General features: G+C 38.0%; 2 long non-coding RNA genes across 2 annotated transcripts; one reads left to right on the top strand and one right to left on the bottom strand.

Moving 5' to 3' along the window:
• The first annotated feature begins 4,093 nt into the window (after nt 1-4,093).
• LOC122495728 lies at nt 4,094-25,850 on the top strand. Its single transcript, XR_006300547.1, has 8 exons — nt 4,094-4,431; nt 12,378-12,466; nt 16,306-16,484; nt 17,463-17,592; nt 18,221-18,354; nt 19,749-19,896; nt 20,667-20,850; nt 25,766-25,850. It is a non-coding gene; the product is annotated as an uncharacterized LOC122495728 (long non-coding RNA).
• On the bottom strand, nt 10,667-12,626 carry LOC122495729. Its single transcript, XR_006300548.1, has 2 exons — nt 12,357-12,626; nt 10,667-11,877 (listed from the first exon to the last, which is right to left on the bottom strand). It is a non-coding gene; the product is annotated as an uncharacterized LOC122495729 (long non-coding RNA).
• Nucleotides 25,851-27,172: the final 1,322 nt, after the last annotated feature.

Below are 27,172 nucleotides of genomic sequence, written 5' to 3'. Positions count from 1 at the left end.
ACCAATCTTTGGAAAAACACATTGTTTCAACAAAAGTGGAAGAATGGAAGTAAACTTCTCTTACAAAATGAAGTTGCAACAAGAATAAGAGACAATCATTAAAAGCTCCAACTTATCGGGGCACCTGGGTGGCTCAGTCAGTTAAGTGGCCAACTTTGGCTCAGGTCATGATCTCACAGGTCCTGAGTTTGAGCCCCGCAACAGGCTCTGTGCTAATGGCAGGCAGCCTGTTTCAGATTCTGTGTCTCCCTCTCTCTCTGCCCCTCCCCTGCTGGTGTGCTCTCTCTCTCTCTCTCACTCTCTCTCTCTCTCAAGAATAAATAAACATTAAAAAAATGTTTTTTAAAAAGCTCCAACTCCTCAAAAAGATATGGGAGACACTCAAACTAGTAAATAATGAAAACAGAGTATTCTGAAATCAGGAAAGATTTTTTGATGAAAAGCATGGTTGCTAATTCTACATCTAAATTGAGACCACCTCGGTCCATTCATAAGAAATGTATTAATCATGTCTTTTTATTTCCTTTTTTTGATGTTTTGATATTTAAAAGTTTTACTAACCCTAGAGGGTCCCCCTTCCAGGGCTGGTCAATTCCTAGAGATAAATAAAGGACTCCCCTTCTAGTGTACCTTTCATATGAAAACCAACCAACCCAGAGCTCATATCCCCACCACCTCCTCTATCAGGCTCTCATACCCTAGACCACTGTCCACTTGCCCAGTCATCCCAGGGCCAGGTACCAGATAACTGGAGACAGGCCCTATGCCCCAGAGTCCACTGAAATTATTCAAAAGAGCCCATCCTGAGCCTGCTTCTCCTGCATCCCGTTCCTTTCCACAGAAACCACAATAATTTCTCTTGCCCATGTTTCTTCCCACCCCACCTCTTAGACTTGCTTCCCCTGCTTCCTGACCAACTGGTGCTTCCTGCATCGTGTAGCCAGCACTCCCTGGCATGCCACACATTCTATTTCCAGGAATCTAATAATAAACCTCTTCCTTCATAGCAGTCATTTCCATGTCTGCATATCTTACCACACCTGATTAAAACGAAACCCCGGCGACACGTAAAACAAGAAAACATCAGAAAAATCCCAATCGAAGGACATTCTGCAAGATACGGGTCTACAAAGTACTCTTCAAAATTGTCAAGGTCACAAAAGACAAATAAAAACCACCAAACTGTCACAGATTTGAGGTGCCTAAAGAGGCATAACAACTAAATGTAATGCAGTATCATGAATTGAACCTTGGAACAGAAAAAGAATATTAGTTTAAAAACTGGAGAACTTAAAATTATGTCTATACCTTGTTAATAGTATTTTCCCAATGTTAACTTCTTAATGTTTATAAATGTACTATGGCTATGTAAGCTGTTAACATCAGTGGAAACTCAGTGAAGGCTGTACAGGAACTCTCTGTTACTATCTTTGCAACACTTCTATAATCTAAAATTATTTCAAAATGAAAAGACCAAAATAAAAAAGCTAAAATTAAAAACAAAAACTAAATTAAGTCAAAGAACATCTTGGATGCAGTAGAAAATGAAATTACTGACAGAAGAAGCCAGAATGATTCACTCGGAGGTCAAAAGAGAAGTATGCAATATTAAAATATGCAAAAAGTAAAAAGACAAAAAACAGAATAAAAAAGATAAATTCATAATATTAATTACAAAAGGAGAGGTATGACAGAAAAAATAGAAATTATAACAGAGGAGATACTTGAATTTCAAGTAATGCATATAAGTAATTACCAAGGAAAATTAATGAAAATAAACACATTTGAGAACAATTTTAATTCCAAGATCAAGGAAAATCTTTGCATCCAGGAAAAACATGACAGAACAAAAGTCAAACTGACCTCAGATTTCCAAACTACAGCATTAAATGCCAATGACCAAAGATTTTGAATAGAAACGTTCATGGACAATGAATTCCACCACATCAAAGAGAGCTATAATAGGTGTTAATAATAATATATACATATAATATTATATATACCTAATGCACTCAATATATATAGCATATGTATAATATTTTATATACATAATATACTCAAAATAGAATTTTTATGTAATCAATATATAATATTAGTATTAATAAATTAATTTTTCATACCAAGTCTTTGAAATGTGTATTTTATACTCACAGTACAACTCAGTTCAGATAGCCACATTTCAAATGCTTAATAACCACACGTGACTAGTGGTCACCATGTTAGCACACAGACCACAACATAAGAAACTATCATGGTGACCTGAGAGTAGAAAGACACTTCTTTTCTTTATTTTTTAAAAATATTTTTATTCTTTATTTATTTTTGAGAGAGAGACAGAGAGACAGAGTACAAGTGGGGAGGAACAGAGAGAGAGGGAGACACAGAATCCGAAGCAGGCTCCAGGCTCTGAGCTGTCAGCACAGAGCCCAATGTGGGGCTGGAACTCACAAACTGAAAGTTCATGACCTGAGCCGAAGTCAGACGCTTAACCCACTGAGCCACCTGGTGCTCTGTAGAAAGACACTTCTTAAACAGACTCCAAAATAACTAATCATGATAGAAAGATACATAAAAACTAAGGAGGGCGCTTGTGGTGAGCACCGGGTGTTGTATGTAAGTGATGAATCACCAAATTCTATTCCTGAAACCATTATCACACTGTAAGTTAACTAAAATTTACATTTTTTTTAAAAAATGAGAAAAACAATAATAAAAGAATAAAGATACAAAAATTACATTTAAATTATTTTTCTCATCAAAATTAACCATAAGAGAGTTAAAAGATAAGCCATGGAGTGGGAGAAGGTATGTGAAACACAATCAAGTATTCCCCAGCCTATATAAAGAATACACAAATCAGTAATAAAAAACAAATGAAAAAGTATAATCTCTCAATACAAAAGAAAAAATCAAGACTATAATTTAATTATAATTAAAGACTATAATTAAATTTAATTTAAAAGGACTATATTAGTCTACTAGAGCTGCCATTAACAAAACACTATAGACTGTATGGACTAAGAAACAGAAATTTATTTTCTCACAATTCTAGAGGCTGGGAAGTTTAAGATCAAGGTGTTGGCCAATTCTATTCCTGGTAGGGGTCTCTTTCTGGCTTGCTGACAGTTGTCTTCTCATGGTGGAGAAAATGAGAATGAAAGAGGGAAAGAAGGAAAAAGAACATGCATCAGTTCGAGCTAATTAACATATCATCTCCTCACATAGCTCGCTTTTTGTCTTTTCTTATAAGAACACTGATCCTATTGGAACAAGGTCCTTTATGACCTCATCTAACCTTGATTACTTCCATAAAGGCCCTGCATTCTCCAAATACAGTCACAATGGGAGTTGGAGCTTGAACAGGTGATTTGGGGGAGGGCATAATTTGGTCCATAGCATTCTGACACTGGCCCTTCAAAATTCATGTCATTCTCACACGCAAATACATTCATTCCCTCCCACCAGCCTCAAAATTCTTAACTGCTTTCCACATCAACTCTAAATTTTTTTTTAACGTTTATTTATTTTTGAGACAGAGAGAGACAGAGCATGAACGGAGGAGGGTCAGAGAAAGAGGGAGACACAGAATCTGAAACAGGCTCCAGGCTCTGAGCTGTCAGCACAGAGCCCAACGTGGGGCTTGAACTCACAGACCATGAGATCATGACCTGAGCCGAAGTCAGATGCTTAACTGACTGAGCCATCCAGGCGCCCCTCAGCATCAACTCTAAAGTATGATCGGTCTTATCTAAATATCATCTAAATCAGATATAGGTGAGACTCACTGAATAATTTCTCTTAAGGCAATATTCCTCTTTACTATGAGCCTGTGAAACAACACAAGTTATGTGTTTCCAAAATACCATGGTGAGACAGGCATGGGATAGACATGCCCATTCCAAAAGGGAGAGATAAGAACAAAGAAAGGGGTGGCAGGTCCCAAACAATTCCAGAACCCAGCTAATTCCATTAGAACAGAATGGGGTCCTGAAGGTAAGCTGTGGACAGAGGCTTGTTTGTCACTCACAGAACAAAATGACTCCTTGGTTATGATTCAAAAAACAAGGAAATCAATGCAGAATTACATCAGAAGCACATTATGGGTCAGAACGTTGCAGATTACATGCATTGCCCTCATGGAAGAAGATGAAGATGCTTACAAGAAACAATGCTGTCAGTATATAAAGAACAGTGCAGCTCCAAATGTAAGAGAGGAAATGTATCAGAAAGCTCAGGCTGCTATACAAGAGAATCCAATCTATGAAAAGAAGCCTAAGAAAGATGTTAAGAAGGGAAAGTGGAATCATCTCAAAATGCTTCTTGCCGAGAAGAAAGACTGAGTAGCTCAGAAGACCAACTTCCTCCGAGCTCTGGAGTGGGCCTCTAAAAGCTAAAAAACTAAGCTGCAATTTTCTTTGAAGATTTTTTCAGGTAAAGACAATAAATGTATTGAACAAGTAGCTTTAAAAGATAAAAAAGCAAATTCCATTAGATCTTAAGACTTAAGAATTGTCCCTCTGGCTCAATGTCCCACCCTCCGGGCTCACCAGTGTGGCAGCATTACCCCCACAGCTCTGTGGGGACAGCAGCATCTCTTGGGCTCAGTGGGGCACCTTGGCCCAATGTGCGAACCGTGTCAGTAGGGCTTTCTGAAACAGGAAACAGCCAGCTCCCTGGGCCTGTGATGAGTGGCAGCTCGGATGACCTCTGTTGGTCATTCGTCCCTTCCCCTGGGGCAGGCACATTCACAGCCAGATAGCTCTATGGTCCGGTCCTGTAGAATCCAAGACATCTGACAGCTTTCCTTCACTCCATCCCGCTTTCTCTCTCCCCTTTAGTTCAAACTGGCAAACTGGCAGAATCTCTGCTGGTATAATTCCATCTCTATTTCTGGCTCCTGCGGAGATGGCTGATTAAGTCCATGAGTCACACCCATGATGTCCTTATCAGATGGGTTTGTCCACACCTTTACAGTTTTCATCACAACAAGCTTCCTCTTTTTTTGCAATACGGAGAGACTCAAGAGAATTTTTCAAATCTTTAAGTTTGGTTCCTTTTTGATCAACAATCCCTTCCTCAATTCATGTCTCTTTTCCTGCTTTTTATTATAAGCAGTCAGAAGGACCCAGGCAGTACCTTCAACATTTTGCTTACAAATCGCCTCAGATAAATCTCCAGTTTCATTGTTCACAAGTTCTATCTTCCACAAAACAGTAGAACACATCAGTCAAGTTCTTTGCCACTGTATCAAGGATCGCCTTTCCTCCAGTTTCTAAGCCTGTTTTTCATTTCCATCTGAACTCTCACCAAAATGACCTTTAACATCTATATTTCTACCAACCTTCTGTTCAGGATTATTTATTTATTCTCTAAAAAAGGTAGAGGTTTCCTCTGCAGCTCTCCTCTTTTCTTTCTGAGCTCTCACCAGAACGACCTTTAACATTCATATTTCTACCAACAATCCCTTCACAAAAGCAGGCAATCTCTGCTTTTTTTAGTGTGTACTTCAAAATCCACTTCCACTGTTCCAGTAGCACCCTACTTTTCAGTACCAAAATCTGTATTAGTCAGTCGAACACCACAAATCAGGTAGCTGGACCAAAAGAAATTCATTTTCTCACAGTTCTAGAGGATAGAAGTCCTTGATCAAGGTGCCAGCTGATGCACTTCCTGATGAGACTGTCTCCCTGGCTTGCAAATTGCCACCTTTTTGTTGTGCCTTCACATGGTCTTTCCTTGGTGCATGTGGGCAGGGGGAAGAGAGCCAGAGAACTCTCTTGTCTCTTTTTGTAAGGACACTGATCTTATCAGATCAGGGTCCCCCACTTATGACCTCATTTAACTTTATATCCAGAAAAGCCCTATGTCCAAATATAGTCACACTGGGGACTGAGCCTTCAATATATAGTCTGGAGAAGAACAAACATCCAGTCCATAAGAAGGACACTTCAAAATAGAATATCCAAATGGCAAATATGCATATGAAAACGTAATCAGCATCCTTTATCTTCAGGGTGATATAAATAAAAACACAATGAATATTGCTATATACTTAGCAAAATGGCTAAAATGAAAAGGAAAGAAAATAACAAATTGACAAAGATGTGCAGCAACTGAAATTCTCCAGCACTATAAGCAATTGGAATTCTCTTTATAGTATAAATTGTTACAACCTCTTTGAAAAATATTTTAGTATCATCTACCAAAGTTGAATATATTACACAAATCTGACCCAGAAATTCCCGAATCATACATTTAACCAAAAGGTGTAAGAACTATTCATAGCAATATTATTAACAATAGCTTATTGACATGATGACATAAATTCATATAATAGTATACCACAGAGCAATGAAACTGATCAAATTACTTGTTATTAGATCAAGTTTCCAGAAACAGACCCTGAGATAAGAATCCAAGCCCAATTCATTTATTTGGAAGTTGAATTCAGGAAACATTACTAGAGAAGTGCAAAAATGAGACAGGGAAGGGAATGTAGCCAATAAAAGGTACATTGGCCAGAAAGAGCCAGTTACTGTTGTGAGTAGGTAAAGCTTATTCCTCCTGGAGAACTCTAAGAATCGGTATAAGATGCATGCCCCAGAGTTATTCCACCCAAGGAGTGAGAGAGTTTGTTTACACACAAGCTCCTGTCAGTCACTGACTGAGATTTGCAGGAGAGTTAAATCCACAGTAATCTGGATTTCAGGTCCTCAGATGCCAAAGAAAGCGTTCAGGCAGGTAGGACTCTGCCTCCTTCACTACAGCGGTAGGTCTTAGAGAATGTGCATAGAGTAATAATCACAGAGTCTGCCATACTTCTGTCATGCATACCACCACAGATGACTCTCACAAATATTATCGTGAGAAATGAAAGCCAGAAACAAAAAAGTATATACTATATGTTTCCATTGATATACAGTTCAAAACCAGGCAAACTAAAAGTGTTAGAAGTCAGGATGGTGGTCGCATTTGGGGAAGGAGAGAGGGGAGACTGGAAGAGGGCACAGGAAGACTTGGGGATGTTTACAATGTTATGATTCACACTATGGTAATTCATTGAACTATATGCTTATAATTTGTACACATTTCTGTGTGTATGCCATTCTCTGTTTAAAGTTTGCATGGTTTTTTTGTTTTGTTTTTTTAATAGAAGAGGAAATAAGGTCAGTCTTTCAATGCAGGCTGCCCCTATAATGGCAGTCATCTTCAGATGAACATTTGTATCTCAAAATAATGTCTGGAAATGGAGCTCCCAATCAATGCTTCTAGCTTGTTCATCAGAGATAAAACTTATGGGGGAGAAATATGACATCTAATTCCTATCAAATCCAACAACACAAAATATATTTTGTGTTGCAGTGACTGCAGTGACTCCTGCATTGTAAACAAGAACAAGGAAACCATGGGCTCCTTCTTTCCACTTAGGCAGGTGACTCCTCTGTACAAATTAATGTGAATTTCTTGTTTATTGAGTATTTTTCATCTTTGAACTATGTGTCTAATTTGTGAGACATGTAAGTTACCAAAGAAAGTAGTAAAGATAAAAAGATAGGTATAGGAAGACTTCTCTCCCAAGGTGCAATCTGCCAATCAAAAGTGCAACTGATTTGCTTAATTTTAAAGCTTTACTTCTTTCTGCAGGACACAATATCAATAAGGAACCTAAAGCTCTCACGTTTCTAGCTGAAAGGAAGAATGTTTAGCCTCAATTCGTAGCTATAGAGATTAAGCCATATTTATTACACAATAGACACAGGCACCAGAAGGAGGAAGGTATCATGGAGTCATATACTCCTTAGTCATGTTCAGCATCCAATACCACACAAGCTGTTGCAACCTCTTGCTATGACAGAATCCTCTGATTAATCTGATTTCAGTTTGTCATATAGAGCAAAGTCTAACATAATCCTTGTACCTCCCGGCAAAGCTGAACTCATCACCAAATATACTACTACTACTACTACTAATAATAATAATAATAATGTGGAGTAAAGTCTTAATTTATTGTGAGTCAGAATGCCACAATTCTGGAGAACAAGGCACTGGTACCGCAAATGTCAAGCAACTAATTTCAAATATCCTTCTACATTCTCCCCACAAGTTCAAAAATCAGTTGATCAGCCTGGAGCTGTCATAAATTTCCTGGAAAAAATTAATGGCTACCTTTGCAGTAATAAGATTAAGAAGAAGAAAAATAGCTGACAGTTTCTGAGAATTTAGGAAGTGTTAGGCGCGATTCTCAGTATTACACATGAAATAATTCAGTTAATCCTCACAACAACTGTGTAGAATGATCCCCATTTGACAAAAAGGAAATTGCGGAGTAGAGATGCTCAACGACCTATGAAAGGTCAGAATAAGTGACGGAGACAAGGTTCAAACCCAAAAGCCTGGCTCCAGAATCCCTGATCTTGACCATTATACATGCTGTCCTCAACTCTTCATTTGAAGAGTGACACTGAACTCAACCATTATACGTGTTGTCCTTCAACTCTTCATTTGAAGAGTGACATTGAAATCACTATGTAAGAAAGCTCTGAAAAGAGAAAAATATTGAATATAAATTCATTTCCTATTCCTCTTATTTTGAAAATAAAGCAAAAGGGGTAAACAAAGAGCTAGAGAAAAATGAAAGAGGGCTTCTTATTATCTCATCCTCTGTACAATTTTCACAAAAGTTCCTGCTAGTCACCTCAGGTTTGTATTGAATAATCAACTTTTTCCAAAACCTCTTCCACATACAAGTGTCACTCAATTATGTAAGGTAAGAAAAAAAGTTAGGTAGACATTCTAAACCCTATTTTGCAGATAAGCAATGTATCCATATAAATATATAGACAGAGATATAAGGAACCTAAGATCTCAAATCCACATTGTCTTTAACCACACATCCCTCCATAAAACACCTCTCAGTGATGTGTATGCATAAAGACCAAGGAGAGGTAGAGAAATACTTATTACCTGGGGTTTTGATTCCAAACTCTAATTTAGTTCCCTAATATATTGGCTGGACCACAAAGAAAACTACATTTGCCATAGCAGGAGGTAGACCCACTGCTGGAAACTAAATCAGGCTGAACATCCTTCTTCATCCTGTTACCACTAAATTCACAACCCAATCTTTGATCTTACATTGGATGACAAGGTGTATTAGACTGCCTCCTTATGTTACCATTCCTCTTATACAGTCCCTGGGACCAACGAAATGTGAACTACCATCTTTCAAGACTTTATTTATATCTCTTTTATAATACCTTCCCAAAATGTGCCAAGATAGAATAATTCAATTAAACTTATCCCAAGGTCATTCTTTTAAGTTGAGAATTCACCTCATGTTCTACTTCCCTGCTAAAAAAAAAAAAAAAAAAAAAAAAAAAAAAAAAAAAAAAACTCAACTAACTTCCCCAACCAATCTTAGCAGACAGGGAGATACAATGTGAGCCAGCTGACAGAAAGCCCTAAGTAACTGGATGCCTATGAAACAAAATGTTCTAAACTTTATTCCTTGCTGTAAAATTTAACCATGTAATCTCTTTTGTATGATCAAGCTCAACTTTATTTATATAGAGAATAAAATCTAACTGTGGGCTTTGTCTATAATTTCAAGGTATCTGAAAGAATTACCTTTCATTTCCTCCAATAATATATAGGTATAGATATCTCTCTCTCTCTCTATATATATATATATACATATATATATATAGAGAGAGAGAGAGAGAGAGAGATATCTCAATAATATATAGATATCTCAATAATAAAAAAATCAGTATAAGTTTTCATGTGATGATTTCTGCAAACTCTATATACATCCCAACAACATGTTTAAATAGGTGTTGTTATCCTTATTTTAAATTTTTTTAATTGAGAATCAAAAAGTTCAAATTACTTATAAATCCATACAACTAATCTCACCTCAAATCTATTATTTCCTTTTCATAATGCTGTCTCAATCGAGCAACATAATAATCCCTTTATTTACTCAGTTACTTATCTCTCCTCCTCTATTGAATCAATGAACTGAAAAACATATTCCCAACCACAATGTTATAAATGGAAGAAGGCCAGCCCCTCACCTTTGTGGCATCTAAAACACTCTAGGAAACAACAGGAAACTAGATTTAGCTGTTTTCATAGCAAACATAAAAACTATAATAATATTCTAAATTTTGAAAATGCCCAATAAGAGGATACATGTAGTTTTTTTTAATTGGTTCTAATCTGTGATTTCAGATTATTCTTTCAACCAGTATTCTGATGTTTTCCGGTTTCTTAATAATGAACTCTATTTTAATATTAGGAAGTTAATTCATTTTTTAAAGTCAGTTTAATTTAGTAAAGAAACTCATCACAAGTTTCCATTTTATCCTGACTCCATTAATGACTCATTTGGGGTACTGTATAGGGCTTTTCCATGAAATATCATTTCCTGTGTATTTTATAGGGCCAAGAGTATTTCCCTCAGTGACACCTAGTCATTGAACATTTCACTTCCAGTCTTGATAGATCATCAGTCTTCCAACTTAGAATCTTCTAGCTCTGGACTGATCTTCAATGTCAAACTCTAATGACTTTACGTGGGTGGTTTTCTTCTTTCAACAACAAGGAGTGTATTGTTCTTAGATTTAGTTTTACATATGCTCTCATTCCATCTAAGACTTCTGAGTCAAGCTAAGCATCTGCATTTATTCTCTAGTCACAAAGTGTTTCAAAATATGAAGATGACTCAAATAAGATAATATCTTTATTCTCTACATAGCTACCAATTTCTGTCTAGGTAGTATAAAGATTCACCCTTCGTGGCCTCTAATGCTTTTTGAAAAAAAATAAAGTATCAATATAGAGGAAGCACTTTCTGTCTTTAAAAAGTATTATCTAACTTGTAAATTGTAATGTTCCTTTGGGAATTGAAAAAGAATTGGGGAGTTTCCAAAATCCCACTTAGTTTGAGAAGTAGGCAGTGCAAATCTACTCTCTTAAATGGAGTATTTGGACATGAATTTCCTTAATTGAAAGTCTATATCCAGGACATATTAAGAAGGGACTGAAGTTTGATGACACAATACTATACTCTCCAAGAAGAAACTTCTAATTAGAAATCACCCTACAGGTAAGAGGGGGCTTAATTATTTTGAATCCTGCTCATTTTATGATGTCCCAGGATGCAACTGCTTTTCTTAAATCAGTTCATAAAGTCTCCTTCAGCTTAAATTTGGTTAAACCAGTTTTATTAAAAAAAATTCAAAAGGTGATTTCATACGCATAAAGTTAATTTTAATGCATTCTAAAGCTCTCCTAATTCATTCCAAATTTAGCAACAAAAGTAAAGCAATTCTATTTGTGAAGGCTATTTTAAAATGTAGTATAGTATATAGTATCTAAGAATATAAAATTTTAATAAAGAGTCAAAACAACTCTATTTATGTAGGTCCTGTATAATAAGTATTTTCTAACTAAACAAATAAAATGTATTAGCTCTGAAGAGTTTCTCCCAGTAATTATGAAAGAAATGGAGGAAATTAAACTCCCCAGTTTTAGAGTGGGAGGAATATATTGTTCTTGGAAATTGTCCATCTTCTTCCTGCTGTTCAATTAATTCCCTTTCTTTAACTTTTCCTATCTTCTTTTATAATATTCATATTTTCTTCATATAAGTTATCTTGTTCTCTCTTTAGTTCTTGATCTTTCCATAATCTGTATGTTTGGGAAATGTAGACTTAAGCTTCATTAGTGGTTCCAGGTGGAGATTTTGTTGTTACTTAGAGACGCATGGTAGAATGTTATATTTAAAGACAGATGGCAACAATCATATGAACACTCCATGTGGCTGGTTCTCTGTATCCATCAATTTGCAGCTGAGGAGGCTAGTTCAAGCATCTGCAATAATTGGTAGAAGAGAAAATAAAAATGGAGAAGACTAGACATTTTCACTAATTAAAGATGTGGTTTTTATTTGCTCTGACATCAAAATATACTGAATTTGAAAGTTCTTCAGAGGCTGTGGTGTAAAGCACATCTCCAGAGAAGCAACTATTTTCCAAATACATATTGCTTATTTCTTCAGAGTAGAAATTTTAACTGGGAGCTATGACCATATACAGCCATCTTAATGCTTTATGGTTCTGGCAAATGCAACTCCCTATCATATAGGATTGCTTCACAGCTTGACTACAAATGTGATAGGTTAAAAACCAATAATATCACTCAGAGTCCCTCCCTTCTAACAGGCATCATCTTCATCTTAAAATTTTGCTACTGCTGTTAGATGTATATTTCTACCCCTCAAGACCATGTGCCTTTCAAAAATTCAAGAATCTAATCCAAGCAAACAAACTTCCGTTATTTCTGAGACTTACCAAATTTCACTTCATCTTCAGAATTCTGTTCCATCTGTGAAGTCCTAACTACAAGCAAGGCCTCTGCAACAAAGCTTCTGCTCCAGTTACCAGACTCATTCCAAAAATAGGTAGGTTTCAAGAATCACTCACACTGTAAGTTGAGTGATCCTGGATCCTCCAGCCTGGAGTGCAAGAACACATATACTCACACAAAACTGTAAGGACTAATTGTAATTTGTACCAAATGTAATCTGATTGTAATACACTAAGTTTATACACAGACATATAAGCATGCATTTATACACACACACACACACACACACACACACACACACACACACACGTAAGGGGTCAGTTATTGTCAATTATTTCGAAATCCTTTTTAAAAAAGGAAAAAAGCTAACTTTAAACACTGTGGCAGACACATCCAAAGGAAACCCCCATAAGTCATTTTAGGATGTATGGTCCACTCCTCACTTGAATAATCCCTTCCCCTTCTGTGTGGGTGGGACCTATGACTAGCTTCTTATCGATAAAATATAGCAAAGGTAATGGATGCTATTCTCCTACCTATGTTACATAATGTGACCAAGTTGATGGATGTCACTCCCATGATAACTCTTAACCAACTGAATTAATTAAGTCTCCAGGTACAATCACAGGTCCAACTGACACTTTGATTTCAATCTGGTTAGACCCTGAACAAAGGACCCAGATAACACATGCCTGAGTCTTCACACAGGAAAACTGTGAAATAATAAATATGGGATGTTTTTATCTCCTAAATGTGTGTAATTTGTTACATAGCAATAGAAAACTAAAACATATATGTACATAAACTCATTTTGAATTATTTTATGACAACTTTCTTAATTTTAATCTTCTTAATTTAAAGATCTCCCTGCATATCAAACGTGTTTTTAAAACACCCACATCACACACTAAGAATATTTTTGCTGTGAAAGTTTTAGAAAGTATTTTCATAATTTTATGTATTTGAGGACAAATATTCCATCTTTCTTATTATTATTCTATCCTAAGATATAACTGTTGGGTGAAGTTGCAGCCAGACAAGTAATGTGATGTTATGTTTTGTGGATATTTCATTAAGTATTAATTCCTTTTGACTCACAGGGGTTTCTTTCATATTCTAGAGCTAATAGATCATTTTTTAGGTGACACATTTATTTGTGGATCTTCTGAAAGTTTATAGCCCCAGGAACTGTGCCTATATTACCTAACAGACAAAATGGCCCTGCACACACACAAAAAAAATTCTAAAAATAAAAGACAAAGTTGAGAAATTCAATTTTCATTCTATTTCAATAAGGATTTAATGAAACTTTTAGCAAACTTTGGCTGAGCAAAAAATTTCCCTGATAGTTCTGTTCTTATCCTCCTTTTATTTCATGGTCTGATTTGGTGTCCTTGGCAGATCTTTTGTGTTCCCTCTTGATCTTTGTCCTATGCAGGTTTGTACTGGAATGATAACACAGTTGCAAAGGCATTTCATTCTTTCTGAATATCATGCTCAAAAATCATCTCTCTAAGAGTTTTTATGAACAATATGCTTATAGCTCCAGCTGCTCCCAGTCCTATTAGTTAACACACAGACCTGTTCGAACATTAAAGGGACACACATCTTGTCTCCTTCAATTCTCTTAAAAATCATTGCCTCAGGGAGCCTGGGTAGCTCAGTCAGTTAAGTGTTTGACTTTTTTTTTTAAATTAATTTGTTTTGAGACAGAGAAAGAGCAAGTGGAGGAGGGACAGAGACAGAGAGGGTGATAGAGAGAATCCCAAAAGTCTCAAACTCAGGAACCATTAAATCATGACCTGAGTCAAAGTCAGACACTTAACCAACAGACCCACCCAGGTGCCCCAAGTGTCTGACTCTTGATTTTGGCTCAGGTCATAATGTCATGTTCTCGTGAGACTGAGCCCCATGTCAGGCTGTGCACTGGAATTTTCTCTCTCCCTCTCTGTCCCTCCCCCTCCCCTTTGCTTTTGTGCTCTCTCTCTCAAAATAAATAAATAAACTTAAAAAAAAAGAGAGAGACAGAGTAGTAAAGATATTTGAAGTACAACTTGAAGGAACAAACCATGGCAGAAGATTGCAAGAAAGTGCCAGAAGGTATTTGTTACATTCTAAAAAAGGATGGCTGGATATGTTTCTCCATATGTCATTAAGAGGCATGCATTTCTTTTGGTTTTTATTTTTTTTTTTAATTTTTTTTAATGTTTATTTATTTTTGAGACAGAGAGAGACAGAGCATGAATGGGGGAGGGGCAGAGAGAGAGGGAGACACAGAATTGGAAGCAGGCTCCAGGCTCTGAGCCATCAGCCCAGAGCCTGACGCGGGGCTCGAACTCACGAACCGTGAGATCGTGACCTGAGCCGAAGTCGGACGCTCAACCGACTGAGCCACCCAGGCGCCCCTCATTTCTTTTGGTTTTAATACCAAGTCACATATGGAGACAAACACTGATATCATTTTGGGCAATAGAGACAAGGGGTGGCAAAACATCTTCTCTATCAAATTTTCAAGCAAAGATATGATTAATAGGGTCTTAAAACACCTAATTTTCTTTAAATTGCATACCCTCTTGATAAAGATTAAATATTCTACTACATCAAAAACCTTTGATAATTCTACAATAATATCAATCATTTGTCACATTATTATAATTGGCATGAAAAGGCAGGATAGTGTAATGACTAGTCAGCATGAATACTGGAATCAGATAAATGTATTAGCACCTCCGTTTACCAGTGGTGAGCCCCTTGATGAGCTGATTAAACTCTTAAAGGCTTAATTTCTTCATTGGTAAAATATGGGAAATAACACCATTTTCATGGTGAAGAATAAGTGACATATCATGTAGGGTTTTTCATAGGTCCTAGTACATAGTAAGTGTTCGATATATATTAGCAATTATTATTATATAATTCAAATATTCTATCTTTTTTTAAAGTTTATTTATTTATTTATTTATTTATTTTGAAAGAGAGAGAATGAGTGGAGGGGCAGAAAGAGAGAGGGGTGGACAGAGGATCTGAAGTGGGTTCTTCACCGACAACAGAAAGCCTGATGTGGGGCTCAACCTCATGAAACCGCAAGATCATGACCTGAGCCAAAGTCAGACACTTAACTGAGTGAGCCACCCAGGCTCCCCTCAAATATTCTGTCTTATAGGAGAAATTACATTTTATATTTAGATACAACCTCATTCCAAAAATCATGTCATTTTCAAAATACATGCAGCATATGAAGAGGGTAAAGTGAGGAAATCATGAAGAAAAGGAAAACACAGAAACAGTAAGTTAAAGATAGTTGTGAGGTTAAAATACATGTCATAAAGTCATACAGACTTTGCTAAATATGAACCATGGATTTAACTCAGAGCTGCCTAGAAGCCAGTATGAGGAGGAAAACACAACCAGTTACATGACTTTTAAAAAAACAGAAAGCTGTGTTTAAAAGAAACCCAAATAATCTGAGAAAAATGTGTCAACTCTTTAGGTCCTCATAAAAAAGGACACTATGTGAGGTGTAAACAATTTCCTCTATTACTTTTTTACAGTACAACAAATAGGAAAGAGTTTTGATTTTCTTATAATATCCCTCAAATTTGGTTACTGGAATACCATTAAAATGCAGTTTAGTGAAAACAATTTTTAAAAAGTACAGCTTGGATGAATGACTTTCTGGTGAGAAACAATACACCAGTAATTAAATCTTAGTAATAACCAACTTTGGGTAGTACTTTGAAATTCATGATTATTTCTATTTCCCAGAGCTAGGTGTAACAAGTATAGTCATCCTCATTTTACAGATATGGAAACAGGTAGACTCCAAACAGGCTCAATGATTTGCCCAGAGTTATGTAGGAGAAAAATAACAGAGTGGAGACTGTTTCTTAATCTCATGGCCCTTTCTTCTCTAATCCTGTTTCCTTTTCACAGAAGCACTGTTATGAAATGGCCAGACCATCGGCAAAGCACAGAAAGGACTCCAGCCTCTGTGTCTCGGGGACAGCAACCCTCTTCGACAGCCTTGTTTTGATGTACAAACACCAGACTGGAAAGTCTCCATGAAGCAGAGCTGTTTCTACGATAGTAAAAACTTGGAGGACTTCCCAAAGGTCATTCTTATAGTGCAAGTCACTTATAAGCCATAAGAAAATAATGATGTTTTTTATTTTCATAGCACTTTACATTTCTCAAGCACTTGCATATAATTGTAGTTTCGTAGCACCGGCCCCTTTAAGCAAATCAATGTATTCACAGCAATGACATGTGCGTCAAGCAAACCTTTTGCAGAAAGCTGCAGGTGAAGCAAGAAAAAATAAAATCTGATCATGGGCATTCTGAAACGAGATCTTCTTGCACAGAAAAACCATAATTGGTGAATAGATGGCACAGAAATTACTCACATGTTGAAATAAAATAGTACATAGCGCTTTACCAGTTTGTAAGCTGATAGTTCATAGCGTATGAATGAAGAAGTGGCAGGAGCAGGCAGAGTAAAATTTTAAAGAGGAAGAAAAGCTAATAACCCGTGTTCAGACCTCAAAAGAGATCAAAGATCCCAACTGCAGCTTGAAAAGTTATACCGCTTGTTTTAAATGCAGCCCACAATGAAGGGAAGGGCAAGATCGGGCTTTAGGGAAAATATTTGCTACATTCTTAAATTATGGAATATTCTGGTTTCCACAGGATGCAAATATTTGGTCTGTCAATAATTAAGTTTCTGTGTTTCCTGTAGGCAGTTGGTGCAGGGATAAGAGGTGGTGTGTGAAATTCAACAGTTACTAAAATTGAGCATCTTGGAATGAAAATGGGCTTTTAAATTTTATTATCTAATATAGTTCTGAATATGGCAATGACCTAAGGGTTATGAATATGGAAAACGTCTCATTTTGAATCTAACATTTTGATCCTAGCATCTCATCTTGTTCCCCGAAAATAACATAATCAGGTTGAAAAAATATATGCAGAGCAAAGATTAGCCAATTTTAACTAATGCTTTCTGGAAATGGCACATAGTGGAAAAAAGGGGATTTCATCATCTGGGTGACGTGTGTCTGGTGACAGAAACCTGACTTCTCTGATTACCACAGGCTTCCATCTGGTGGCAAAGCAGGCTCCTTCTTCATCTTCTTTGGCTGAGATCTCAAACCAGTGTCTTTTGGGAAAATGTCTTGAAAATAAGCAATCCACCAAAATCATTACCTCTCAGAATAAGACAAGGTAAAAATTTTCTTTATAGTCAATCCAATAACAATGACCTTTTTTTTTAAATTTTTAAGTTTTCAAGCAAGAAAACAGAACTGCTACTAAAATTGTGTCTGGGAATTATTCTTTTGCTATTCAGGGTGTAGGCTCAATTTAAAAAAAAGATAAGCTGAGTTTATACTTAGACAACATTTAGCAAAATATGTACTCAGCATATAGCAATTACTCATGATAATTAGCCTTCAGTACCAGACCTCAGTCCTATATTTAATATGAGGCAATAGGAATATCATTTGTTTCCTTTTTATCATCTTCTCCTGCTTCGTTCCTTTGTTCCTTTTGTTTGCTTTATTTATGAACATAGTTATGTAATTAACAAGAAGTAAATTTATAGAAAATTTAATAGTTTTTAATCTAAAAATCTGGTTCCAGAGGTGATAGAAAAGTTCATTGAAACACATTTGGTTCATATTTTTACTCAAAAATCATTTTGGCTGCCAAATATTCTTTCAACATATGATACGACTTCTTTGTCTAAATTCAGGCTCTGCTCCTATGATAACTTAAGCACGATGCCTTCCTTTTCCTGCCACTGAAACAGGTGCTGGGGATGCTTTGTATGACTGTATCCTTGTCCCCACAGCCCCTCGACTGGAATGATGAAGTGCAGGTGACAACAAAGAACTGGATGACATTCTCTAGACTTTATTTCATTGGAATCAATAGGAAACAATGGCGGTAAAGGGGAACATATTTACCTCACTTCTAGGTTCTGATGTAAGAAAGTTAGAAGAAAACACCTCCTCCATTTAAAAGGATTGAAGGAGGTAAGTGACATCAAGGAAGAGTTAGTTTCTATTAGAAACATAGAAACAGTTCATGTTAGATGTCTTGAGGCCAAGGGATAAGTGAACACCCTCTCAGAAGACTTTGATCAGAACTACCAGTCACTGAAGGACCTCTTCCCTCTTAACAGTGAAGCAGTATTGCAGTCTAGGAAGAGGCAAATCCTCATGGGGTGGGAAGCCAGGATTTACCTCTTTCCTTATTGAGCATGGTATGGTGGCTGAAGAACTTACATCACCGAAGTGGTGAAAGAACTAAATCATTGCAGAATGATCTACTATGGTATTAACATACATATTATTTTCACTAATACAGGGTGCTCAAAACAATGAGCGTTACTGTTTCCTTCCCTTTCTCCCAAAAGTTACCAAAACTTGCCCCTCTGCTCTGAGTTCCACTATCTCAGAGAATCTGATATTTGAAAGTAAAATCTTCTGTGCATAAGGAATAACCCCTCGCCCTGGGCTTAATTTTAGGTGAAGACCCTTGGAGTGAACAGGGATAAAAGGCTGGTGCTGGTACTAGAGACCAGTGAAAGAGAAGTTGTCCTAGACAGGGTAGGGTCTAGGGACTTGGGGAGATAACATACATACAAAGATTATCTCTGATGGATTATCCTTATGGAATACTAATGGAGGCCAAACACTGATCAGCAAAGGTCTTCAGTGACCAGGCCTATGGTCCATGGACAGGATCTCTAGGGAATGCACTTCTGAGCTTACAGAGAGCATCAGTGCTCTCTGAAGGGAAAAATGGAAAGTAGCTCTTGCAGAAAGAGGAGCTATAAGAACTGGGAGGGCCATTCCACCTCCCACATCTTTCTATATGCACACAAGCATCCTTCTTTTCCCCCTCCAAATTTGGAATCCAAGGAGTGAGAAGACACTAAAACATATGACTGAGATTTAATTTCTCACCTCCACAGAGAGTAGGGGCATAGAGATTTTATTTGACTTAAAAAATTAAACCAAAATAACATTTCTTGTGCTGATGTGTGAGGAGGAAATACTTACCTATTACACATATAAAAAGTCCCTGCAAGTTATTTATGTTGGTTATTATTTCAACTCCTCTCAATCTCCCCAGGTTGCTATCAAACCAGGAGGTACCGAAAGTCTACATGTGCCAGTAACAGTGCATATATTATGTGATTTAATCCTCCCAACTTCCCTAAATAAGTAGCATCTCCCCCATTTTTTGAATTGAAAAAATGAGTGCAGACAGATTAAGGAACATGACCAAGACCACACAGATGGTAGGATGCTAACTGGGCTTTAAGTCTAAGGTTGCCTAACGCCAAATTTCATGCTCTTTTATTTTGCTAGGCTGCTACAAGAAGAGTAGGTGAAAGCATTTTTTAATGCATAAAATGGTACATAAATGCAAGCATCATTATTATGTTAAAGGCTCTGGGGATCAGAGAGCAAAGGCACAGTATTCTCAAAGCTTTTCTCACTTCCAGGAATAACAAAGGTACCTATACTTTTGAAGCACATAACTTTGGGAGTAAGATGTAAAGAAATTATATCTCTGTCTTAAAATATTATCACGTAATGGTCAAATGTCAGGCATTCGGGTAGGCTGTCATTAAAGTCGTTTCAAATCTTTTTTAAATTTAGTTTATTTATTTATTTATTTTTGAGAGAGAGCATGAGAGGAAGAGGGGCAGAGAGAGGGAGAGAGAGAATCCCAAAAAAGCTCCATGCTTTCAGTGCAGAGCCCAACATGGGGCTCAAACCCATGAACCATGAGATCATGACCTGAGCTGAAATCAAGAGTCAGATGCTTAACTGACTGAGCCACCCAGGTGCCTTTCAATTCTCTTTTTAAAAGTGACTAGATCAGAGACAGTAATAGAACCAAGGTTATGTAAAATTAAATTTACCAGTAAAAATCACTTTCCAACCTAAGCTAAAGGGAAAAAAAAATAGGAAAAACCACGCACTTCTGATTGGAAGAAAGTGCGTGGAAATGTGCGTTGATTGATCCTCATGGGGAATACACACAAGATCTATCATTGTTCTCACTTCCATCCTGAAAAGACAGTTCTGACTTCAGAAAGGTTCATGAAATTGACACAACCTCAGTGAAAGTAAATCTGAGTCTCCAAGAGGGATTCAAAATTGTGTTCCACTTAAGTCTGGAAGTTAAAATTTGGTGTTAGTTAAAACCAAATTTTTATAATAAATGAATGTTACTGTGTTAATATTTTATTAACTCAAGTTATTTTCATTACTTAACAGATGATTAAAAGCCTACAGTGTGCCAGAAGGGAGGCGGAGAGAAAGGGAAGGAGATCGAATAAGGACAAGACTGAGACCCAGACAAGAAGGAGGGAGTCTGAGGAACATATTCCCAGATCATTCCAGAGAAGAAGCCCACGTGGTCAAGACACAGTGTTTTACGATCCAACTTTCACCAACAAAGGTTCTGGAACTAGTTAGCATTATGATTTATAATTAAGAAGGTAGAAGAAAGCAACTAGATGATAGCTGCATACTTGATTGTCAAGTAAGAAATAGTTGATTAACACGAGATCTGTAAATATACACTAACCCCAAGCAGAAAGATGGTCCACTCTCAGGAGAACTGGTGCAGCTAGTCAAATAATACATAGTTAAGGTCAGGACTCCAGTTCTAGAGCGGAGGGGACACCAGAGAAGGACACTACTTAGAATGAGTGAGATGGGAACATGGGTCAATACCCAGACCTGGGACTGGACCAAAACAGTGAGAAGAGGAAAACAGGTGAGGATGTTTGATCTTCTGACCTACTCATACACCCAGAGTTCTTCCCTTGTGTACCAGATCCCAAGTCTATGGGTAGAAAAAAACTTACTGGAGTAGAGAAAGGAGCATGGTACAGGGATAAAGAAATTGAAATCAAGAGCCCAGTGGTCATTACTAGAACACTAGATTTATTCCAATCTCCAATCAGCCATGGAGAAGATGGAAGAAGATAGAGAAAAGAGAGCCTTGGTGAAGGTGTGGATGTCATGCACAAGGTCTGTGAAAATTCTTTCACTTTTCCAGGGAGAGTGAGTCTATGCCAGAAGCCATCAGAGGGTCAGCTTGGAATAGCTGGAAAAGACAGAAGTTGAAAAGAAACATATTACACCGAGTAAAATAAATACATTTTAAACCATCTCATCTCCCTTTCAGAAATTGCTCATGTTAGATCCTATATTCATTTAAACTAAACTTCATTGTTTCCTCCCATTCAAATGCAAAAGTATGAAAAGAGTTAAAGGCAACCACTCACAAGTGCTGTGTCATTGAGCAGGTGTAACAGAATGAGCTCAGAGTTAGCTAAGAGAACGGAAGGGTAAGAGGCTTCTTGCAGAAGCAGAGGTCAAAAACCATGTCTATGGCTCAGGCTCTTGACTTCAGGCCACTTGTCAAGGTTTGTCCATTACCAAGACTCCTCCCTGCCCTCTGTCTCGTCTAAAATGGATTAGCATCTTCAGGGCATTATTATGCCCTTTTTACTTTTTTATCACGTTAACTTTCTTCCACAAAAGAAAACTCTTGCTGACATAAATGTTTGATTAGAAGCTTTCATATATTCCAATATAAAATGTTCCCTCTCAACTGGGGCTCATGAAATATATATCAAACAAGTTCTTTATGCAGCATAAAACAAATTTCAGTACTCCTTTTCAAGTAAAATAATAACTGTGTTAGACTACTCCTAATTCCTATAATTGGTTGCCGGAGGTAATTATTATAGCCCATGGATACACATGCAAATTCAATTTTTCAATAAATCTAACCTACCCTAAACTCTAAAGACCAAGGTTAATAACTTCTTTTGGCTTTTGCCCCAATTGTCTTACTAGGAGACATTTGACTGGTGCGTTTTTCAATCACCTTACTTGTAAAGTTTTGCAAAACAATTCTTCATGATCCATTTTATTAATAATAACCCTAGTTTCTAATTACACTAAAATTTTCTTAGCATACATGGTTCAGACCCCAGATGTTACTTCTTTTATATCTGTATTCATTGTTAGATAATCTCATCCAATATCAAAACTTTAAACATTATCTGTGTGGGAATATAACTGGGTGTTTGTATTTCTATCCAAGATCCATTCCTGAACTTCAGATTCATATATCCAATCATCACCATCCCTGGTGGTCTAGTGGTTAGGATTCAGTGCTCTCATATATATCCAATCATCTACATAATATCACCATTTGAGATACCTCAAGCTTAACATTCCAAAACTAAACTCCTGATCTTCTCTCCAAAAACTTTCCTTTTCCACATTATTCTCCAATTTAGCAAATGATAACTTCATATTCCAGTTCAGGCCAAAATCCTTGGGGACGTCCTTGACCCACGGCTCCTCTCTTTCTCCATCACACCATATGCAATCCACCACCATATTCTGCCAACTCTTACTTGGAAATATCTCCATAACCTGATGCTTTCCCTCAATTCCACAATAAATCCACATCCCAACATTTCTTCGTGAGTTGCAATAACCTCTTAACTAGTATTCTTGCTTCTGCTGTTGCTTCCATTCAGTCTACACCCTACAAAGCAGACAGGGTAAACCTCCTCGTGTAAGTCAAGTCACACCATTCATCAGTTCAAAATACTCTAGCGGCTCTTGATCACTTTCAGAGTTAAATTTAAAGTCAAACTGTGGTCAATATGCTCTGCGTGATACGGTGCCTCACTACTGCTCTTAATTCATCTACTTCTACTTTCCTCCTTTTTCACTCTGCTTCAGCCACTGGTATCCCTGACCAAACTGAGCATACTCCAACTACAGTGCTTTTGTACTGGCTGTCCTCTGCCTCATTTTGTTTAATCCTCAAAATAATCCTATGGGGTACTAAAATCACCCATGCTTTCCTTATTTAGATAAACGAATTCTCAGGTCTCCTCAAGGAGTAGGACCCAGAAATCTATGCAGGGGATTGTGATGTGTGCTGAAGTTTGAGAACCACTGTCATGTCTGGAGACATTTTTGGTTGTTACAACTTGGGATGGAGGAGAAAAATGCTACTAGTATCTAGTGATAGAGACCAGGGATGTAATGCAAAGGACAGGCCCCAGAATAAAGATGATCTAGTCCAAAATGTCAATATTGCCAAGGTTGCAGAACACAGTTGTAGCACCTAAACAAAAATTTCTCAATCTTTTTTCATTATCATCTACCTAAGGACCTTCTTAGATATTTTTCCCTTACTAACCCCCCTGATTAAATTTTAGTGCCGCAGATATACCATATATCTGTTTATGTTTTGTAGTCCCTTGGAGAACAACACAAACTTGTAATATACATAAATATCTTTCATGCTCCCAAAACCCATTTTACTCTGGTTTAGAGTATATGCTATAGATCAATAACTAGCATAACCTGAGCAGACAAGCATAGTCCTATGTGAATAAATAGCTTATCTACCAAAAAAAGCTGTAGCATCTGGCAAATACATACTAGCAAGAAATGGGGACGTGGATTTGAATAGTTAGGGTGTAGGACTGGAGAGGTGAGGTTTATTGGTACGGGAGTACTCTCCCTTGATATTATTATGTCCCTAGAGACTCGATATGATGATAGCCTGCAGTCACCAAAAGTGAGATGCAGAACTGCCTTGGCAAAGTAATAAGGAAAAGATCAGAAGGAATGGAGGGGTAAGCAAGTCAGAATGAAATCAGAAGGCCAACATCTATGTTTTTTGGGAAGGTCTGAATGACATTTCCTTCACTAAAAAATAAGGAATGTACTAGTAAGGGAATACCAACATCCTCCCAAAATTTATAGAATTTTGTGACCTGGAATGTGGGAGGTGTCAAGAGGGAAGAATCCATTATGACTATTTTTGGCAACTGGATTGTGTCATTCCCTCAGAAAAGAAACACAAACAAAGGAATGTTTGAGAATAAAGATAATTAATTCATCTTGGGATTTGATAGTTTTGAGGAATCAATGACACCTTCACCTAGGTTTTAAAGGACAGCGTCATCTGACAAAGCCACTACATTCCAGCAGAGAGCCTTGCCATGAGTGGGGCTCACCAAGATGTGTGAGTGGATTGCCACCCCCTGCGCATTTGAAAAGCTGAACTCTGAGTCAAAGAGCATTCTTTTTGAGGCTTATGGTCTAATGATATTTGCCTCATTAGGCTTTGGGCTTGCTTGGGACCCATCATTCCTTTCTTCTGTTGAGTGATAAACTGAGCCATATTCATATGGCAAGAGTTTATTTTACAAAAAAAGCAGTTTAAATCCAATATCACTAAACTGGAAGTGGTTAGGACTGCTCCACCAACAGGAGCTAGCAGAAAATGTTGTATAGAGAAGATAAAGAAACAAAGCAAAGCAAGAAAATTATTTAACTGGCTATAGCTTAAGCAGTTGCCTTATTTGGGAAAGTCTAGTTGGCTGCTTGTAACTGGTTGTCTTTAGGTTGCAGTTTCTTAAACATGAGGTGTTCCAGGTTTAGGTTTTGGTTTGCTTATGTAAGCTACTAAGGCATTAAAACCACCTCAGGGCAATAGCTTCCTTCTAAAATTAATTTAACACTTCTTTCCTACTTCTCCCTTTTGGAACAGGAATGTCTATCCTATGTCTGTCCCACCAGTATATTCTGGAAGCATGTAACTTGTGTGGTTTCAAAGGTCCACAGCAGGAGAATAAATTTGCTCAAGAAAAAGCATATCTCAAGTCATATCTAAGTCTTCCCATAGCTAATTTAGACAAAATTTAAATAAGACTTCAGACTTTAGACATCAGAGTTGATGCTGGAACATGTTAAGATCCGGGGCGGGGGGGGGGGGAGGGGGTGGGGAATGAAATAAATATTTTGTATGTGAGGTCACACATTTGGGACATCCAGGGACAGAATGCTGTAGAATGATTCTGACCCCCCTCAACAAAAAAAATTCATATGTTGAAACCTAAACCCCTATGTGATGGTGTTTGGAGATCTGGGGTGCTGGGGAGGTTACGAGGTCATGAGGAAGGTGCTGTCAAGTGTGATTCTGTTTCTCTGTCTGAGAGCTTTTTCAAGTACCACAAGAGCTGGTTCAATTTACTTGTAAGGTAGCCCAAGACACCAGGTAACCCTACACCAATGAGGGATGAAAGCTGATAGACAAATAACCCAGTTTCCCCTTCCATTGGTGAGACAATACTGAAGTCCTTCATGGTTTTTCAGAAGAGCCCCAGAGGAACTGAATCCCAGGTGTCCACATTGGTAACCCACTCACTCATGCTTGCTTCATTGGCTTTCTCCTTTTGCTCTCTTAATTTCCCCACACCTTCTTGTGTGCTTTCTGGGATCAACTCCCAAATGTAACACATGTAATTATTTCCTTTTGTCAGGCTCTGATTTTGGGTCAACCTAATCTGAAAAAGTGTCCTTCCACCCTTAATAAAACGTAAGTATTTGGGAGGAGCCAAGATGGCAGAACGGCATGGAAGTTTTTTGTGTGTCTCATGTCTGTGAAATACAGCCAGACCAACACTAAATCATCCTACACACCTAGAAAACTGATTGGAGGATTAACACAACAATTTGCACAACCTGAACCACAGAATTCAGCAGGTATGTGGCGCAGAGAGGTGAACTTGGGGAGAGAGAAGCTGGCGGTGGCAGGGAGCTGGCTTTGCAGGCGGAGAGAGGACGGAGACTGGGCGGGGGACAATACGGGAAAAGCACCCCTCCCCAAAAGCAGCTGGAGAGAAAGTGGAAAGTTGGAAACAGCCGCAGGGACTAAACTAAAAAGGGAGAAAGGAGAAAGGAGAGGGTTTAAATTCCAAGACTGTAAACAAGGGGAGCGCAAAGTCTGCAGCTCCGCAGCTCGATACCTGGCAGTGCTCTGGTGGGAAGGGCGAATCCCCAGGAGCAGAGTGGGGTCCAGGAGGTTCTCGAGCCGCACGGGGAAAAGAAGTTCCACTGCTGGAAGGGCATTTCGTAGAGACTGTAGCCACCTGGTCCCAGTAGACCCCAGAAAACGGCCACATTCGCTGGTGCTGGAACAAGGTCGTTAAGTGTGAAGCCGGGTGCCAGATGCGCGTTGTGATTTTCCATAATCCCTGAAAAGCTGCTGCTACAATATCTCATGAACTTTTTCTGGGGCAGGCTGGCACCTGGCCGCAGTCTCAATGGCAGCAGCAGGGTCCAGCAGGCGTTCCTAGGTGCAGCCTGCATTCGGCCATTGCTTGGTGAGACCCTCCCACAGAGGGGCGGAACGGGTCAAAGCCGCAGTCCTTCAGAAGTAGGGGGCTGGGAAAAATAGCCACATCTAAGACAAGACTCAGGAGAGGGGTACTACCTGGGGCTTGGTCACGGATAGTGAAGAAGCGGGGTGTGGACAAAAGCTGAAGACAGAGGACAGGTGCACAATTGTTGATCTGAGAGAAAGGAGTTCCCATACTAGAGACTGGGCACTGGGTGACGACATTTTCACCATTCCTGCACATGCGCATACGCACCTACAGGCTCTGCAGCTGTCCACCCCAATGGGCTAGCAGCGCCATCTAGTGGAGAACGGAGCTGTTACACTGAGCCCCGCCCAAGTGGGCCAACCTTGCTCTTCAAGAACACAGGTCTCACCGCCTACTTAGTTTATGGACTATAAAGCTCTACATAGTCTGACTTCTAGGGGAAAACGAAGTAATTTCAGTCCTATTTCAATCCATTAGCAGGTCCATCTATTCAATTTTCTTTATTTTTTCTCTTTTTTTTCTCTTTTACATTATTCTTTTTCTTCAATACATAAAAATTCA

Source organism: Prionailurus bengalensis, chromosome F2 (genome assembly GCF_016509475.1).
Source record: "Prionailurus bengalensis isolate Pbe53 chromosome F2, Fcat_Pben_1.1_paternal_pri, whole genome shotgun sequence".
Classification (NCBI taxonomy): Eukaryota; Metazoa; Chordata; class Mammalia; order Carnivora; family Felidae; genus Prionailurus; species Prionailurus bengalensis.
This window is presented reverse-complemented; position numbering and strand designations above follow the sequence as displayed.